Below are 19,635 nucleotides of genomic sequence, written 5' to 3'. Positions count from 1 at the left end.
GAATTTTCAATTCTTGGTGAGGCAAGGAAGGTGGTCAGCAAAACCACCACTATGGACTTCCGGAGGGCAAACTTTGGCCTCTTCGAGGCACTGGTTGAGAGAGTCCCTTGGGACACGGTCCTGAAGGGCAAAGGGGTCCAGGAGGGATGGACATTCTTTAAGAAGGAAATCTTAATGGCTTAGGACCTGGCTATTCCCATGTGCCGCAAGGCGAACTGCCGAGGAAAACGACCGTCCTGGCTGAATGGGGAGCTTTTGCTAGGAGTCAAGAAAAAAAGGAGAGTTTATCATCTCTGGAGGAAAGGGTGGGCAACTTGGGAGGAGTACAGGGATCTTGTTAGATCATACAGAGGGAAAATTAGAAAGGCAAAAGCTCAGCTAGAACTAAATCTGGCCACTATTGTAAGGGACAACAAAAAATGTTTTTACAAATATGTTAACAGTAAAAAGAATCCCAAGGAGACTATCTATCCTTTAATGGATACAGAAGGAAATGTAGCAACCAGAGATGAGGAAAAGGCCGAGGTACTTAATACCTTCTTTGCCTCAGTCTTTAATAGGGAGACCGGTTATCCTCAGGGTACTCCACCCCCTGAGCTGGAAGGTAAGGATGAAGAACAGAACACACTCCCCTTAATCCAGGAGGAAATAGTTAGTGACCTACTACACCATCTGGCCACTCACAAATCTATGGGTCCCGATGGGATCCATCCAAGAGTACTGAGGGAACTGGCAGAGGTCCTTGCCAAGCCACTCTCTATCATCTATCAGCGATCCTGGTCAACAGGGGAGGTCCCAGAGGACTGGAGGCTTGCCAATGTGACGCCCATTTACAAGAAGGATCAGAGGGAAGATCTGGGGAACTACAGGCCAGTCAGCCTGACCTCGGTACCGGGGAAGATTGTGGAACGGTTTGTCTTGAGAGCACTCACATGGGAAGTCCAGGATAAGAAGGGGATCAGGCCCAGTCAGCATGGGTTTATGAAAGGCAGGTCCTGCTTGACCAACCTGATCTCCTTCTATGACCAGGTGACCCGCCTAGTGGATGAGCGAAAGGCTGTAGATGTTATCTTCCTTGACTTCAGCAAGGCCTTTGACACTGTCTCTCATGGCATACTCCTTGAGAAGCTGGCGTCTCATGGCTTAGACAAGTGTACTCTTTGCTGGGTAAAAAACAGGCTGGATGGACGAGCCCAGAGGGTTGTGGTGAATGGGGTGAAATCCAGTTGGCGGCGGGTCACAAGTGGTGTTCCCCAGGGCTTGGTGTTGGAACCAGTTCTGTTTAATATCTTTATCAATGATTTGGATGAGGGGATCGAGTGCACCCTCAGCAAGTTTGCAGATGACACCAGGTTGGGAGGCAGGGTCGATCTGCTTGAGGGTAGGGAGGCTCTACAGAGAGATCTGGACAGGCTGGATCGATGGGCTGAGGCCAATCGTATGAAGTTCAACAAGGCCAAGTGCCGGGTCCTGCACTTGGGTCACAGAAACCCCATGCAGCGCTACAGGCTTGGGGAAGAGTGGCTGGAAAGCTGCCCGGCAGGAAAAGACCTGGGGGTGCTGGTTGACAGCCGGCTGAGTATGAGCCAGCAGTGTGCCCAGGTGGCCGAGAAGGCCAACGGCATCCTGGGCTGTATCAGAAATAGTGTGACCAGCAGGAGCAGGGAGGTGATTGTTCCCCTGTACTGGGCACTGGTGAGGCTGCACCTCGAGTACTGTGTTCAGTTTTGGGTCCCTCACTACAGGAAAGACATTGAGTTCCTGGAGTGTGTTCAGAGAAGGGCAACGAAGCTGGTGAGGGGCCTGGAGCACAAGTCTTATGAGGAGCGGCTGAGGGAGCTGGGGCTGTTTAGTCTCGAGAAGAGGAGGCTGAGGGGAGACCTTATCGCTCTCTACAACTACCTGAAGGGGGGTTGTAGTGAGGTGGGTGCTGGTCTCTTCTGTCAGGTGGCTGGAGATAGGACGAGAGGAAATGGCCTCAAGTTGAGGCAAGGGAGATTTAGGTTAGATATTAGGAAAAATTTTTTTACTGAGAGGGTTGTCAGACATTGGAATAGGCTGCCCAGGGAAGTGGTTGAGTCACCATCCCTGGAGGTATTAAAAAAGCGAGTAGATGGGGTACTTCAGGACATGGTTTAGGGGGCATGGTTGATGGTTGGACTCGATGATCTTGAAGGTCTTTTCCAACCTAAATGATTCTATGATTCTATGATTATATAAAATCATGGGGTTTGCTTTGTACATGGGAAGGAAATTCGTCTTAATCTGCTTTAAATTCTTTTTTAGTTTTATCTAATCCTGGTTTTGCTTCTTGTTGTCATGGACTTCATTGCAAGAGACCAAAGAAAACTTTCACTATAGTGGATGTCTGGCCTCAGTCATTTGGGAAAAGCATAATTGTTTCCATTGTTATTAACATATTTGGTTTGTAGCAAAAAGTGAAAAACAGCTCACAATTGAGCCCATAGAACTAGAGACCAATCTCAAGTGCTCATTAAAAATGTCTAAAAAAGTTATTTTTTATTCAAGAGAAAATGCTTTATTATTATGGACCATGTTGCAAAGAGATTATTCTGTGGTAATGTATGTTTCTGGACTCTTTCTTGATTAATACGATTATTTTTGTTTTATAGCTTCTTGATGTATTTATCTTAACTGGTTATTTATAAGAGACTTTGAAATAAAATAGCTATGATCCTGCAACATTAGACTTCTGTAATTTTGTTGTGTCAAAAGCTTAATAAAATACCATAGATACATTTTGTATTGTGAATAGGATTCTGATACTTTTATTGTAGTTGTGTCACAAATTTTAAATTCAATTTTAAGTAGTAATGAATCCAAGCCTATTAGGCTTTTCCTTTTCCTATAACTTTTAGCTTTTCTTAATGTTATTTATTAATCTTTCCTTTTCATGTTTAGTACAACACTATCAGCACAGATTATCTGGGTATTATTTAAGGAAAACCTTGTGTAAACGAAACGTTAACATTTTTAGTAAAGGTAAGGAGACATGATCCATGTTTTGAGTGATTTTTCAATAGATAAACTTTTATTTACTGGTAACTATTCAGATCAGCATGGGGTTCTGTTAGTTGAAGCCTCCTATAGAGCATAGGTGACATGCTGAACAAAGGTGGCTGTAAACTAACTGGATCCTTTTATGTTAAGGCCTGGATCTTTATCATCAAAGTACTGTTTTGGCTCTGTGGAGCACATCTGCGAAGTGCATGTCCCTCAGAAATGATCTGCTGCAAGATATTTTAAATCAGAAGTTTCATAAAACTTCTGTGATCAGTCACCATTTCAGATCTTTGTCATACCTTTGTCAAAAATGTTCCTAAATAAATAAATAAAAAAGATAACTAGCAAAGTATGCATTTGATTTGAAAGCATACAGTGTCTAGGCCAACTGAGAATAATAGTACTGTAAATCTGGATGTACTCTGCAGTGATGAAATTAGTAAGCATAGGAAACATAACATTACTTCCTTCAAGGATGGTGAAGACACAACTGATCCAAAGCCACTGCTCCAGTGTGCCACCTTGTTCGTGTCATTGTGATAATGCTCTGAGTAGGCGAGATGCTGTAGTAATCTACTTTTCTCAAGCCCCTAACTAGCCTGGAAAAGTTTTCTTCACATCTGTTGATGTGGAAAAACAGAGCTAGATGACATGCACATATTGTAAATTTGTAATTTACATTGTAAATACACATGCATGCTCTCCCCTATTTTTCCCTCAAGCTTGCAGTAGTTCTCACAGCTGATGCTGAATTGAAAAGAGTTTATCTCTAGGCCAGAAGGAGAAGAGTTGTATATAAATCTGTGAGTTTCCTTTTATTGGCGTCTCCAAAGCCAGTATTTCTCACCTCATTAGCAGCAGTCCTGGCACATGAGGAGTACAACACTGAATTTTAGGCATTAATGGAACTTAAACACATTTTGTTTTTAGACAGTCCTGACATAATTTGGATAATTTTTTTAAAACTACTAGACATGAAGCATTCTTTTTCATTCAAAGTGCAAGTGCAACTCTTTCCATGTATACCAAAATCATTCCATCCAGATCTGGTTATATGCTTCTGTTTAGTTACAATAAACCTTAAAGCAATCCTATGATCGTTATATGAAGTGTAAAAAAGCAAGTCAGGTTCTTTGCCCCTGTTATTTGAAAATTCTGCAGTGAGATCTTTGTTATGCCTTTACAATTGTGGTTGTCTAATGAGGGAGCTGTGGCTACTATTCTTAAAGCCTGAGGATATAATTAAGTTACTGAGACTTGTCCCATATATGCCAGCATTTGCTAGGTTTCCTACAGTTAATTAGAAAGCACTGCAAACAAGCTACTTAGGCAAGGACCTTAGATGTTACTATTGTAAGTTCATAAAAACTGGTTTTACTGTGAAATAGAAGCTTTGTTGTCCTGTGTCGTGGTTTAAAACCCTGGCCAGCAGCTAAGCACCATGCAGCTGCTCGCTCACTCCCCTGCCGTGGTGGGATCAGGGGAGAATTGGAATGGTAAAAGTGAGAAAGGAACTCGTGGGTTGAGATAGTAACAGTTTAATAATTAAAAAGAAATAATAAAAAATAAAATTGTAAGGAAAAGAGAAAAAAAAAAAAAAAACAACAGAGAGGAAAATAAAACCTAAGAAAGCCAAGTAATGCAAATGAAAACAATTGCTCACCACAAACTGACCAATGCCCAGCCAGTTCCTGAGCAGCAGGTGCCCGCCAACCTCTGTCCCAGTTTATTGCTGAGCATGACGTCATATGGTATGAAATATCCCTTTGGTTAGTTGGGGTCAGCTGTCCCAGCTGTGTCCCCTCCCAACTTTTTATGCTCCTCCAACCTAATTGCTGGCAGGGCAGTCTGAGGAGCAAAGGCCTTGATGCTGTGTAAGCACTACTCAGCAGTAACTAAAACATCAGTGTGTTATCAACATTATTTTCAGCACAAATCCAAAACATAGCCCCATACTAGCTACTGTGAAGAAAATTAACTCTATCCCAGCCAAACCCAGTACATCCTGCGGCTTTCATCCTTGTGGTTGTGCGTGATCAGGTTCAAACTCTGGTTATAGTTATATATAAGGTGATGCTAATTTTGATGTGAGCAGCTCTTCCCCTGTCTGATGTGCCATATGCTTACAGGAAATCAACTTGTCAGATAGGAGTGAAGACATAACTGATCCCAAGAAATTCTGCAAATAAATTTTTAATAGATGAAAAATAATTGCCTTTCCAATCACTTCAACCTAGGTCCCAAGGAATCCTTTAAATTACTGAAGTTTGATTTCATCTTCATCCTGTTGTTTCTTAGCAATCAGTGAAATTGCATGAATGTGGTTTTTTTTGCCTGTACGTCATAGTTTTAGTATTATGAACTTCTATATTTTGAAGAAATCATCCTTCAGAACTATGAACTTGATACTATGTCCATGTGAGGACCTGATCTGAATGTCATGAAAATGATGAAAGTAGCTAGTTTTATTGACTTGGTTTTTTGAGCAGGATGATTTTAGTGAATTTAGAAAAAATCATAGAAAACTTAGAAAAGTATGTATCCTTACTCTATAGGATTTATTGAATGAATGTTCCTCTAGTTATCAATTTAAATATTTTATCATTTTCTGACCTATAAAGAAACATAGCATATTCTGATTTTGGGTGGAAGAACTGCTGTTTTCACTTCTTTTGGTTGCAGTGTAACTGCACTAAAATACATTAAAAAAAAAGTAAATCATAATTTTTGGAAGTAATTTCTCTCTGAACCAAAATTTTTGTCTTTTCTGATAGGATATTTGAGAATGTTCAGGAAAATACTCTGAATATATGAGAACAAACTGTGCAGCATTCTTACTGTTTTGTTGCTCCTTTTGTAAAAGTTTGAAGTGTACATACTGTTTGCATTCAGAAGTCAGAGCAGGTGTGCATTTACTGTGGTGAGGTTAGCTATCTGTGAGTTACTCTCTCAAAACCAGTGTTATTCAACAAACATTTTTCAAACAACATACAATTTTGAACAGATATAAGAAAAATGCAGTACTATCATATTCGTTCAAAACTGAGGAGAGTTTCCATTGTTCATGAGTATTAGCTGAGTCAGTCATAGTCGGATACAGCAGGCTGTAAATTGTGTATCAGCTGTGTCATGGGAACATGTTTTTCAGATTAGATACATTAAAAAACAGAATACCATCTCCCTTTTCTTGTATTATATCAAGTCTTCTGTGCTGTCTATTGGTAGCTTTATTGCTTTCACACTTAACTAATACTAAAATTTTCCTGAAAGAGTGCTTTCCTTCCCTCATTTGAAAATCTGAGTCACATGGAATCAGTCTTTGAGAGATATATCTCTTTGTGGCAGTTTAATTGAAGCTGGAACAATTTTGCCTTTGCAAACATTAGTTGTAGTAGGGGGAGCCCTCAATCTTTCAGAATTTCTTTTTTACAATTTACTTTTTTTTTTAAAATCTTTTGAAATGCTATCAGTGTATATAAGTGTATTTTGAAGAATGGGCTGGAATTTTGGTTCTAGAATCTGTGATGGTAAGCTGATCTTCATAAGCTCAGTTGTGGTCATCCATTACATAAAACCAGGAGGCAGTTTACTGGCATACTCGTCATCTGTCATCCACTTTGATTTAAACATATTCCTGCAACTAGTGTTCTAATTGTAAAAAACAAAGAACAAAACCAATCGAAAGACTACATAAAACTTTGTCAGTGCTTCTATGACATTTAAATTAGGATTTCAAACATTTGATGTCTTTGTACTGGCAGATGCAAGAAAAAAGAGAAAGAGCTTTCAAATTAGAGAATAAAATTAAAATTCTTTAAGTATATTTTTAGCCAATTTAAAAAAAAATAAAGCACTTTATTGATTCTAATTTGGAACTTGAAAGTTCCTGCTACTGGATGCTCTGATAATATGAGCTGTGCAACAGAATTATAAGGAAATCTTTAATTTTTTGGGGTCACTTTAATATATTTAAATGAGTCTTTTATTTGGAACCAGCTACTTTAAGGAGATCCTGCATACTATTGAGGTGGAAAAAAATCTTAAGAAAAAAAAAAAAGAGGTGAAACCAAACCAAACTGTTCTAAGAATAAAAGTAGTTGAAGCATCTTGATCTGTGGCTGGTGTTCACTGGTGACACAGGGGATTTTGCAAATTCAGAAAGATTCAAGGATTTGCACTGTGAAAATTGGTACTTCACAGATTTTAAGAAATCCTAAAGTACCTAAACTTAGTTTTGTTTACAGAAAAGGTGACACTGTAGCACAAAACAATTTCATCAGAGAACTCTGTAATGGGGGGGGGAGTATTCAGACACCTAGGTATTCGATCAATACATTGTTGAACCAGGGCCTCTAAGCCTTTCAAGTATCTAGATCTGAAATCTAAAAGAACAGAAAAAGAGAATGAAGCAGGAACCTTTAAAGAAATCTGGCAACTTTAGGCATTGTTTACAGAAATGCCAGAAGTACTGAGTGAAGACTTCGAAGTTTTTGTTACAACTTTCCAAAGCCCTTTACTGTTGGTGCCTTACTGTAACATTGCTAACGTGGTACATTACTAAAGCCCACTAGAGGGAGCCAGAAATATTTTATTATGATATTGCCAAGTCAGTATTTCAGATGCTTTCCATTTCTACTTTTTATCCAACTCTAGGAAAGTGTAACATAATGCTGTGTCCTTTATGGCACATTCTAATCTGCATGTTATATAGTTGTCATAGGTAAGGGTTTGTTCATGCCCCAAATCCACAAAACAGGAGCTGTCTGCTGCATAAGGCAATTTTTTGAGGCAGAGCATGCCACCAGTTACAAACTTACACAAAACAGCTAGGGAAGAAAGGGATGGCTTTATCAGAGAGAAATAGACCACTGTCTTCACTTTCACTGGAGTTAAATGGAGGTTAGGTCTGGTCCAGAACTGGGAATGAAAACACATATAACTTCACATCCTGAGAAGGTAAAAAATTCTTTCATAAAGAAACCATTGTGTCAGGATTTAATCTCAATGAAAGTGCCTGTTTAACCACTTTTCTTTCTGAAGCATCAAGCATTTAACCTGGTCCGTTTATGTAGGCTGCATGCAGTGTCTCCACAGACCTTGACTTGCTTCACTCAACATTGTCTGTAGTGCATGCTGAAAAAATGAAGGGAGAAGCAGAAGCCACATGGAGATGACAATAGTAAGATATGCTGGTTTATCAAGGTAAATTGATAAGAACTTCCAGCTGTAGAGCTGGAATGTAATAACTGCACAGCCTATTTAAAAAGATTTCCTAACAAACTACATGCTCTTTGTTGGGCAAACTGCATGTCACTTCTAAGGCACAAACAGTTTCCAGGACATGCTTCTAGAAAGTCTTTTCTTCTGATGAGAGCTTCAAATCCTGATGCAAAGTTTGTCAGGACTAAATTATCTTTAAAATTAGGTAATATTCTTTGAAAAGTCCGGTAGTTGTTAGCTGCAAACTGAAATCATAGTGTGGACACTTTTTTGAAGAGCGTCAGGACTAAATTATCTTTAAAATTAGGTAATATTCTTTGAAAAGTCCGCTAGTTGTTAGCTGCAAACTGAAATCATAGTGTGGACACTTTTTTGAAGAGCGTGTACTAGCCTATTCAGCTATTGGTATTCTTTGAGACATTTAGTCTGTGACTTGTTTCCTGTTCTTACTTCATCTGTATTCTCATGAGTTTTGAAGGACGTGAAGGACTTAAGGTATGAGACGTTGCATTGTCCTGCTTTATACTGTCAGTTCACATACACATAATGTGTATGTGAAGATCTTTACCACCTTCTATCTCTCTTTCTCAGCAAGTAGGAAGGATGCAAAAGAACAAGAAAGCAGGAAGTGGTCGTTAAACTGTAGATACAACTGTCTGAGTGAAATGCGAAGTAGTACTTATTTTAGGGAAGGCAGTAATTCTCACAAATAACACTTTCAAAGCTTGCTAATTTATACTGGCAGCAAAGTGGAAGCATTCACCTAGCTACCTCAACAGGCTGCTGAAGTAGCAGAAGGACTTTGCATATGTGGAATTTGTAGATATTTTAAAGGAAGAAATTATTACAGAAGTACAGAGAGTTGTCAATATATATAAAGTAGAAATGTAGGCAATTAACCAGATGTGTTTCCTAACAAAGGGGATTATCTGACACTGGAATTTAAAAAATTAGCTTTATTTCATTGTACATAACTTCCTTTTTCCTTTCATAGAATATGGTTGCTCTTTTCAGCATATTGATAAATAATATATACCTGACGGTGTTAGGTGTCACTAAGTCTGTTGCTTTTCTACTCTTATTCTCCTTTACTATTTCGAAATTCATCAAACTGACATACATGTAAAGTATTTTTTTAATCTTAGGTTTTCTTACTGTTCTGTCACGGTTAACTGTGGCTGCATCTCATGGATGGTTAAGTTGTGTAGCTGTTGCAGCATGCAACTCAGTGTAGGTTTCCAGCCTGTATAGCACAGCATAGCTAGCCAGTCTTGGGAGGTGATTGTCCCACCCTACACCGCACTGGGGCGACCCACTTTGAGTACTGTCTGCAGTTTTGGGTGCCTCAATGTATGAGGGACATCAGACTATTAGAGTGTGTCCAGAGAAGGGAGACCAGGATGGTAAAAGGTCTCGAGGGCAAGACTTACAAGGGGCGGCTGAGGTCACTTGGCTTGTTCAGCCTGGAGAGGAGAAGGCCGAGGGATGACCTCATCGCAGTCTACAACTTCCTCAAGGGGGGCAGCGGAGGGGGAGGTGCTGATCTCCTCTCTGGTGACCAGCGATAGGACACGAGGAGATGGAATGAAGCTGCGTCAGGGGGAGTTCAGATTGGTCATTGGGAAAAGGTTCTCCACTGAGAGGGTGGTCGGTCACTGGAACAGGCTGCCCAGGGAAGTGGTCACGGCACTGAGCCTGTCAGAGTTCAAGGAGCATCTGGATGACGCTCTTAGTCATATGGTTTAGTTTTAGGTAGTCCTGCGAGGAGCAGGGAGTTGGACCCGATGCTCCTTATGGGTCCCTTCCAACTCAGGATATCCTATGATTCTATATGTCTTAGTTTTTGTCTGAGCTTTGCAGCTTGCCCTGGGAGCTGTGCTGCTGTGACTGCATTGTTAAGAGTCTAGGCAGCAAGTTTATGTTAAGTTGAAGAACGTTTATGTGGGATTCAATACAGCAGTAACTGCATGATAAGCATCTCAATTTTTCTATTATCATTCTGATACATTTCATTACAGTTGGATCTTTCATTTTTCTCAGAGAATTTCAGTAATGAGTGATGACACAGATGATGTAAGTGGTGTACTTCTGTTGACTTCAATTTAATGCTGTCTGCATACAGACCCCAGGCTTATTGTGGTCCTGTCACATTTTCTCCCTTTTTGGCCTTTTATTGATGTTGATACCGTGTCTTGTAGTACTAAATAACTTGTGAACACTTAGTGCCATTCATCTTCAGACAGTTTACAAGCATTAACTAATGAATATGCTCAGCACCTCTGTGCTGTAGATAATTTGTTATTTTTATTAGCTGGTTCCCTAACGAAGCGGCATAAATAACTTCTAATTGAGACTTTCAGGCAACAAAAGTCTCAAAATCAAATCACTGTAAGGTATTTGGATATTTCTACCAGTGCCTTTGAGAGTAAAAATCTTTGTGAAATAAAACAACTTGGAACAGTCATTTGGATGATTGCTGTTGTGTGCCAAATCTGGTGGAACACAGTACTTACTTGCCTGAATTAATTATTAAAAAATATTTAAGAAAATAAGAAAATATAGTAATAATATTTTCTTGAATAAAACTTAATACTTTCAGACATCCTGGATTTGTGTTATAAACTGCTAGCATCAATCACTTTGCTATAAAACTGTTGAAAATTAGTGATTCTAATGTCTATTTATATTACCTTACTCTGGCCATAACTTTCTATTTGTACTATTTATATTTTTCTACGAAAAATTTAATTGCCATCACAAATTTTTAATCCATCAGCAAAGTTGCTCTAACAACGGTTTCTATAGAGAAATTTTTTTTTTTTTGAGGAATTCAGGGAACAAATAGGCAAAAAGCAGCTGGACTGAGGAGTTCAAGGAACTCCTTCCTGTGCAGAGATGGCTAGGGATTAGAGTGTAACAAGTAACTATAACTTCTTTGCAGAAGTTTAAATGGTACAAGACCACCTAGGAATTGCTGGTGTGTATGTGTATGGTCAATTGTTGTGTATGGTCAATATGGCACTGTGCAGGAATTATGCACTATTTCCACTGGTTTTGAGAGAAAAGACTTTGGACTGGACAGCGTTGAGTGATGCCTGTGCCATAACGGAGAAAGCAAATTAGTACCTTTACAGATCTTGAAGAATATCAGTTATTTTATACTTGAACTGCTTCCTTTTATACTTTAGGAAGTATATTAACCCACCTAGATTAGTGTTCCAACTAACAGTTTCTAGTCCTACTGTGCATGTGGAGTCCTACTGTGCATGTGGCAGCCTTTTTCACATTTTTTGAACACAAAAAATCTGTTTTCCTAGTCAGTGACTTACTCGCTAATTGTACTCTTGGTTGAAAAAAAATATATGAAAAAAATTGCTAGGATATGCCTTAAGGATAATAAAAAAATGGACAGAAGAGAGATGCACTGTCCATTAGGATGGTAAGTACTGCGTTAGTACAAAACAGTGACTATACTTTTTAAAAATTGTAGTAACTTGTAATATTTTTCTCTTATGCTTAAAAGATACAATCACGTAACTATATACTGTATCAAATGCATGCACAAGAAGGGATATACTTATTTTATGCCATCTCGGTTGTTTGTGACCATCATAACTTTTCATGCATAATATATCCATTCACTACAAACGCAAGACCAAATGTGTAGTATAGTCACCCTCTCAGTATACAGAATTTCTGTGTGCAAGTACAGGTATCCTTTAAAATACATTTAAAGATGTTAGTCTCATACCAGTATTGTAATGTTTCCCACTTTTATTAACTGGTATTGGAATCCTTGTGGTATTTAATGCAATTTTGGGGCATGGGTATCCATGTGCCATTACGGATACAGGGCCAATAAACGTTATAGCAGTTTTGGCATTTGGTCAAACTGATTATTACTTGCATGAAAGTGAAAGTCAGTACCATAGCACAGACTAGTGGCATAGCAAAATATTGAAAAAATAGGTAATCTTTATCAACTCATAACAGTCACAAGTTCAGAGATATCTTTGCTCCTGTAATATACTTCATTGACTAAATGCATTCATTTCACAGAAGGAAATGGTGTGACACAAAGGATGAAGGTATTCCACAGGTATAGTTGCATGAATGAAGTAGAATTGAATGGATAAATACTGAGGTGTAACCTCTATTTGCTATAGTGCAGTATTGGATTAAAATAGAATAGAATAGAACAGAATAGAACAGAACAGAACAGAATATTTCAGTTGGAAGGGACCTACAATGATCATGTGGTCAGGGCTGACCAGAAGTTAAAGCATGTTGTTAAGGGCATTGTCCAAATGCCTCTTAAACACTGATAGGCTTGGGGCACCGACCACCTCTCTAGGAAGCCTGTTCCAATGTTTGACCACCCTTAGTAAGGAAATGTTTCCTAATGTCCAGTCTAAACCTCCCTGACCTACAATCTTCTGATTGTAGGAGAAGGTACCATGCAATGCCAATAATGTTATTAATTCCTTTTTAGAGGATATGAAATCTTGCAGATTCATTTTGTCTTGAAAGAGAAGCAGTAAAATTGATTGATAGAAAATAAAAACCTAAGCCATCATTAAGGAATATTTCACAGTACTGTAACCACTGCAAGTTTTTGTTCTCAGTTACAATCAAATAAATCCAGAGTTGTTCTATTGACCTTAAAACAGTTATTTAGGATTTATTTTTATGTAGAAAAATAGTTACCAAAATGCAGTTGCAAATGATCATAGAATCATTCCATTTGGAAGGGACCTGGGATTTATCTAGTCCAACCTCCTGCTCAAAGTAGGATTGATACTGGAAAAGAAAAAACTATTAAGTTTCAAAAAATAATAGATGCTTGGAAAGAAGACAGCAGGAAAAGAAAAACAAGATTTCTTTGAAGAAAGGTAGAAATTGATGATGGGTGGTCCCTCATGTTTACATGATGATGACTTGGCTGTACAGTCAGAGCAGTAAAATGAATTGGAAAAGTTTCTGCTTCATTAAAAATATATCCTGACTCTGCTGTTTACAGAGTATGAGCTTGAAGTAGGTATGATTTATTCCATTCACTGCAAAATGATAATTTGTGTCTTTAAAATAGATCTTAGTAAATACAAAAGATGCATCAGTAGTCTGGACCTAAACCTCTAGAATGATGTCCCTATAGATAAGCCCTAAATCCTCCAGGCATTGTAAAAGCCTCTATGTTTTCCTGAAATATGAATGTTGGCTATTGATAGCGCATGCTATGTATATGTCTTACACAGTTGTAGGCAGTTGCTTCCATTAAAAAGGAATATCAAAATTAAAAATTTTAAAGGAAGCACCTCATATAAAGGGATACAAATTTTCCCTCACCCGTAATGGAAATCAGTACTCGTAGTTGTAAGAGAGAATACAGATTTCAGATGGGGGGGGAAGTGAATTATTGTTTTTAGAGCAAACATGAGCCATTTTTTTGGTGGTGTATAGAACCAAATAGGTAGGATTTTATACTTTAGCTAACTTCAAGAAGTCTTCTATTTTAATTCAAAGAGCTTTGAACTCTAAATAATATGCAGAGTACTAAAAAGTTTTACTTCTGACAGGGACAATTAATAGTGCTGTTGCTGTTTTACTGGAAAACTTTGGGGGATTTTAATGTATTCAGAAACAAACCAATAACCAGAAAAGCTGTTCGGTCTCATTTTCTGGGGAGACAATGTCCCAAGTGACCCTCTCAGTCCCAGAACCAGGAGACCCAGTGATTAAACTTAAGTTCCTTGGAAACACTGTTATGTTTCAAATAGGCAAAACGGGGAAAGATCAGCAGAAATTGAGACTAGATGGAAGGAAGATACCATTGGGTCCTACTTAGACTAGGGCCACATTAGCCAAAGATGCATACATTTGCTAAATAATCGTAACTGCCATGATTGTACAGAGGAAGCTGACTCATGTTACTGAGCGCCAACGCTGATTTGGCAGTTATCTATTCCAAGTCAACATAGTGACTAATGGAGATGAAGTACGCCTTCCTTGAAGAAACTTCCTTGGTGCAGGGTGGCTTCAAACATTGCACTGCTCTGTGATGTAATGAATTTGTTTTGCATCTGTGACAGATTGAAAAAAAAAAAAAAAAAAAGAGGGACTAACTGTATGTATGTAGGTTAGTAAACATGATTAGTTACCTTGATGTTGGACTCGAGCAAAGAGTTTTCCTACTCTTCCATTTTTCTCCACCTTCCTTTCAATGCTGTATTCTTACCTTGTATAGTGTTTAAGGAATTGTATCTTACATAAAATATGAGGACAAACCAAAAAAATCAATAAATATTTATATTTATATTTAAACCAAGTGAAATTTTATGAACAACACTAGCAGCAAGCACAACAGTTAATATAATGCTAATATATTAGGTGCTTCTGCCAAGCAGCTGAACTCTAAGACATTTGGTAAAACTATAATAATAAACCTTACTGTCCTATGAAAGCCTTCCAGTACGATTTTGCACCTCTGCACACCTGTAATTCAAAGTAATGTTCTGAAGGCTGATGAGGATTTGGTGTCATTATTTCTTAGATTGTAGTGACTAAGCTATCAATCTCAGGCTGATGTGTAATCAAATATACTGTGCCTTTAATCTAAATTACATATTTTTTGCTTTAAAATGTCTGCAGATGTAATTTCTTTATAAATATCTTTTCCAGGCTGAGAGAGTTGGGGTTGTGCAGCCTGGAGAAGAGCAGACTCTGGGGAGACCTTACTGCAGCCTGCCAGTACCTAAAGGGGGCCTACAAGAAAGCTGGAGAGGGACTTTTTACAAGGGCATGTAGTGATAGGACAAGGGGTAATGGCTTTAAACTGAAAGAGGATATATTTAGATTAGGTATAAGGAAGAAATTCATCACTATGAGGGTGCTGAGGCACTGGAACAGGTTGCCCAGAGATAGCAGGGGTGGATGCCCCCTCCCTGGAAGTGTTCAAGGCCAGGCTGGATGGGGCTTTGAGCAACCTGGTCTGGTGGAAGGTGTCCCTGCCCGTGGCAGGGGGGTTGGAACTAGGTGATCTTTAAGGTGCCTTCCAACTCAGACCACTCTATGATTCTATGAATTTAAAGTGGTGTGTGAAAGGTGTTTTGAAGAATTTAATCTAATAGACAAATCTGTAATGTTCGATTTAGGACAATAAAAGGGAGTGATTTTTTGTGCATTAATTATGTGTGATACGTAGATTTGAAATGGCTGATAATTGCAGGTTTTGCAGAATTTGTTTTTGTGGGCTTATGTAATAAAAAGTGCTAATATTATGTGATGAAAGCTTTTGGGCAGTGTTAACAGAAGTGAGAGCATATTATGAAGAATCTTGTAAAAACTGCTGAAGAAATCCAAAATGTGTTAGAACTTGTTTGTTCTGTGTATAGAATTAATCTTTGTGAATGAAAGCACATGGAAGGTTTGAGGTAAATCTGTCTAATCCACATTCGGATTACTTCTTCTCAGTGTTGGATAAAAAAAGCGATTTGTCTTAAAAACCCCAAATTAAATTAAGAGTTAATGTGAAAATGTAAGGCTAGATATATTTTGTGTGGTTATTTTCACACTTTACAGGAGAAATTTATTTGAAAAGAACTTCAGCAGTTCTTATTCTAGGCACTAGGTGGTGTTTCAGCCTTTTGTACTGAAATGCACGTCTCGATACAGTGCCCCTAGCACTTTAGATGCTAATTTTAAACGACTACTTAAATAATAATTAGAGATGTTGGAGAGCAGATTTTTGTCCATTTTGTCCTTTTCAAATTGGCAGTGTTCCCATGTTGAGAAGAACTGATACCCACAAGTTGCAATGCTGATGTTCATGTACAAAATGTGTTCACGACTGTTGAACTCTAAAGAGTGGTGGTTAGGAGATTTGAAAACGGGTGTAGTAGGTAGCATACCTAAATTAGAGCGCAGATTTCTGATGTAAGGGATTAGCCCTTTTTTAATTATTGATTTAGAAGGGAAACTTCTGTGTGTCGTCTTTGCAGATATGTCAAAATGCATGTATTGAGCATCCAATCGACTCGCGTAGTCTCCCCTTCCCTTCTCTGCTGTGCTGCTGTCACAGTCACATGAAATGCTCTGTCCTGGTGGGGACTTGGCAGGGACAGAGCTGCTCTGCGTGTGAGCTGCTGAGCGCTCTGTTGCAGGCACCTGGGGGCAAAAGCAGAAATCCTGTCCAGGAATATGCCACCTTCCCGTCTGTGCTCTTATGACACTATCTTACATGTGTGTCTGTCATTTAATTGAGAGGTCTGCACTGTAAATTACCAGTATTTTTTAAATTGCAAGTGTACTTCTACATGCTACGATAAGGTGGAGAAGCCAGTTTAGCCCTGTACTGATTGAGGGCTTGAACTGCTAACTGCTTGGTGCCCACTGAAAGCACATAAATTTCTATGTGTGTGTGACAGTTGCCAATCTGCTCATTGTATGTGATTATTTGAAGCTAAAATTATAACTACTTGGGTCAACACTATGGAAGTCTACATGTTGCAAGTACATTGCAAATAAGGCTTTATTGGAAGTGTTAGCTATAAATATTATGAAACACTCTTAGAAGGGCAGAAAAAAATCTGCAGAATACATAAATATATGCATTTTTAATGCTGTATATTTGAATTTTTTTCAACACGAAATACTTTAAGTAAATTTTTCTTTTCTGTAAAAATTTTCTTTTTTTCATGAAGTGCTTTCAGTTTAAGTGCTCATACTGTTTCCTGCAGGCCTGACCCAACTACTTCGGTAGTCTGTAAGAAACACTGCACAGTGGAAACTGTTGAAACCAGTTTGACTTCAGCAGGGCCTGGGAGATAATATGGAGTCTTCCTTGAAGTGTCACTGACAGTCACTGAAAAACAGCTTCCAAGCTATAGAGGTGGAAATAAAATACCAGATGATGATACAGTAGATAACAACAACAAAGATAGGCATAGCATCTTTAATCAGGGACTGGGTTTGATGAAACTTTTACCATAAAATGTTTGCTTGTTTCACATGGGTCTCATGGCACTGACAATTGCATTGCTCTGTTCTGCTATACATCATCATCTACCTAGTTCGGCAGGAGCTGAGATTTATGTTGAAACAGATCACTAAATTTTGTGTATCACGGGGAAGAGGTTAAGTCAGGAGTACTCCTCCTGATTCTACTTTTAGAGGAGGAGATATTAAATCATATTCATTCAGAAGGACCTCTCATTCTCTTGGGTACAAGAGAGTAATACTGGTCATCCTGGAGTGCATTATCCTGGGACAAAATGTGGCTGTAAGCCAAGGACATAGTTGCTCAAGTGTTTAGACTGTGATATCTATTTTTTGTGACATTTTAACATCTACTAATAGAAGGAAAAATAACACACAAAAACTTTGGGGGATTTTACCTTGTAGTCATTCAAATTGTTATATATTTGTATACTTAAATAATTGTTTCAGATCTGGTCCTTTCATTGCCCTAACACATATATGGAAAGTTTAGAACTTCTTTCAGCTGTGTACAAACCAAGCAGAAATATTAAAGGCTTTTAATTGTTACTGATTAAAGAGAGCAAAAATACTTGTCTTTTGTGCTGAAATTTCAGTTTGGAGCTTTCATGTACTTTCTAACTTAATTAGCAAAGGTAAAACAGACCTGTTCTTAAATTTGTATTTGAATGATGGCCAGGCCTGAAACATACACAGTATTGACCTTTGTTCTCAGGACCTCTAACTGGCTTCAGGCAGCAAGCTGCTGCTCAGGGAGTCTCTCTTTTTTACCCTACTTTGATATTTTGTTCTGTCTGGTTGAAATCATCAGACATGAGTTCTCATAGATGGAATATCAGCATTATAAAAAGTTAAGAAGGAAGTTTACCATGATGGGGCATATTGCCACTATTAAATGGACAAGTGGTGCCTCCTTTTCCTGTCCCAGCATGGCAGTTTGTGAATGAGGCAGTCAGTGAGTTTAATTTGAGTACAAACCTTGTATCCAACTAACCTTCTATATGACGCTTTCATCAAAACATTTTTGGCAAGACTTGACTGGACAGCATGGTCTAAATTTTCTATTAGATAGCTGTCTGGAGCATAAAAGTAAGATACAGATTGCAGCTTCTGACACGTTTTCTGGTGGACTGAGGCAGATGTATTGTGGAGGTAGAAGCTACATTTTCCATGTGATTCAACCATGGAACTAACTGCATTTAAAAGAAAAATGAAGAGCATTAATGTAAGCGTTTGAATGTCCTGTACTGTAAACCCTTGAAAAAGAGGCAGCTTGGTGTAGGATTAAAACTGTAGGCTTGATAAGTAGGTTGAAGGCTGAGTGTGTAGACTTTCAAGGAACATGTAGTAGAAAAGATACAATTTTGTCTGTGAGCTAAGACAAAAAAATATAACAGAAGAGCTGAGTTAAAGCTAAAGAAAAATGGAGATTAAGGACTGAAGGACTAAACTTGTGGTGAATTAATGCTATGTACAATCAAAATTTTAAGATAACACAATAACGAGTTTGAATGTGCCATTGTATTAATAACCGGTCCTTTGTATTTGATTCATTACATCCTGATTTATTCTCATGTAACAGAAGAACTGAATGTGAAATTAATTTACAGATAATTGGCATTGGCAATTTCCTGCACTGCCATGTGACTAAGGTGATCGGATACAAAAGCTTTGCAAGCAAGTACATTTTAGAATATTAAAAAAATCTCATTACTATGCAGAAGATCTTACAACTGGGAAGCTGTAATCATTTTAATAATTTAGTAAGCATACAGAGAAAGCTAAATCTTGGCCATGGAGACACTCACCACCTTATATATTGTGTTACTTTATTTATAAAATGGCTTTGATTTACAATAGCTTTGAAAAGCAAGTCACTTTTTGAAGTCAGCTTCTTCATGTAAATGTAAGATACAGATCACCACTGAAGTAAATCAGCAGGGCATTTTGGACAATTATAAAATTACTTGTTTGCAACAGCAGAGGATCTATTCCAAAGTTCCTCACTCTGACTTAGTAAGAGATTAAATGTTTAATGCATTTTTTATTACTTTTTTTCTATCATCCTATCATCCTCAACCTATAGTCTTCATTTTCAAATATTACATTTACTGCCATTGGAATGTCAATATGTAGATTCTTTTCATTTATATTGCTACTGTCTGTGGTTTTCCCTTGTATTACAAATGATGCAGCAAAAGTAGAATATAAGTATTTTTGTGTTTGTATTTTTTTCTGAAATGATTTCCTCCAAGGTTGTACAGACATATTTTATTGTGCTGTGGCTAAACTATTGTAATTTTAATAGAAATAATTAAAATAGTATTCTTTCTGCCTTTCGAAATGACAACAATTATTTGATATATGCTTGATGAAAACTTTGTGTACAGTGTTCAC

The 19,635-nt window shown here is 38.0% G+C and overlaps 1 protein-coding gene across 42 annotated transcripts in view; it reads left to right on the top strand.

Moving 5' to 3' along the window:
• Positions 1 to 19,635, top strand: part of RIMS2 (regulating synaptic membrane exocytosis 2) — a 486,153-nt gene that overhangs the window by 112,852 nt on the left and 353,666 nt on the right. The gene's annotated exons all lie outside the window — the stretch shown is intronic.

This window comes from Aquila chrysaetos, chromosome 4, assembly GCF_900496995.4.
Source record: "Aquila chrysaetos chrysaetos chromosome 4, bAquChr1.4, whole genome shotgun sequence".
In the NCBI taxonomy this organism is placed as follows: Eukaryota; Metazoa; Chordata; class Aves; order Accipitriformes; family Accipitridae; genus Aquila; species Aquila chrysaetos.
The sequence above is the reverse complement of the archived record's forward strand: the minus strand, read 5'-3'. Positions and strand labels throughout refer to the sequence as shown.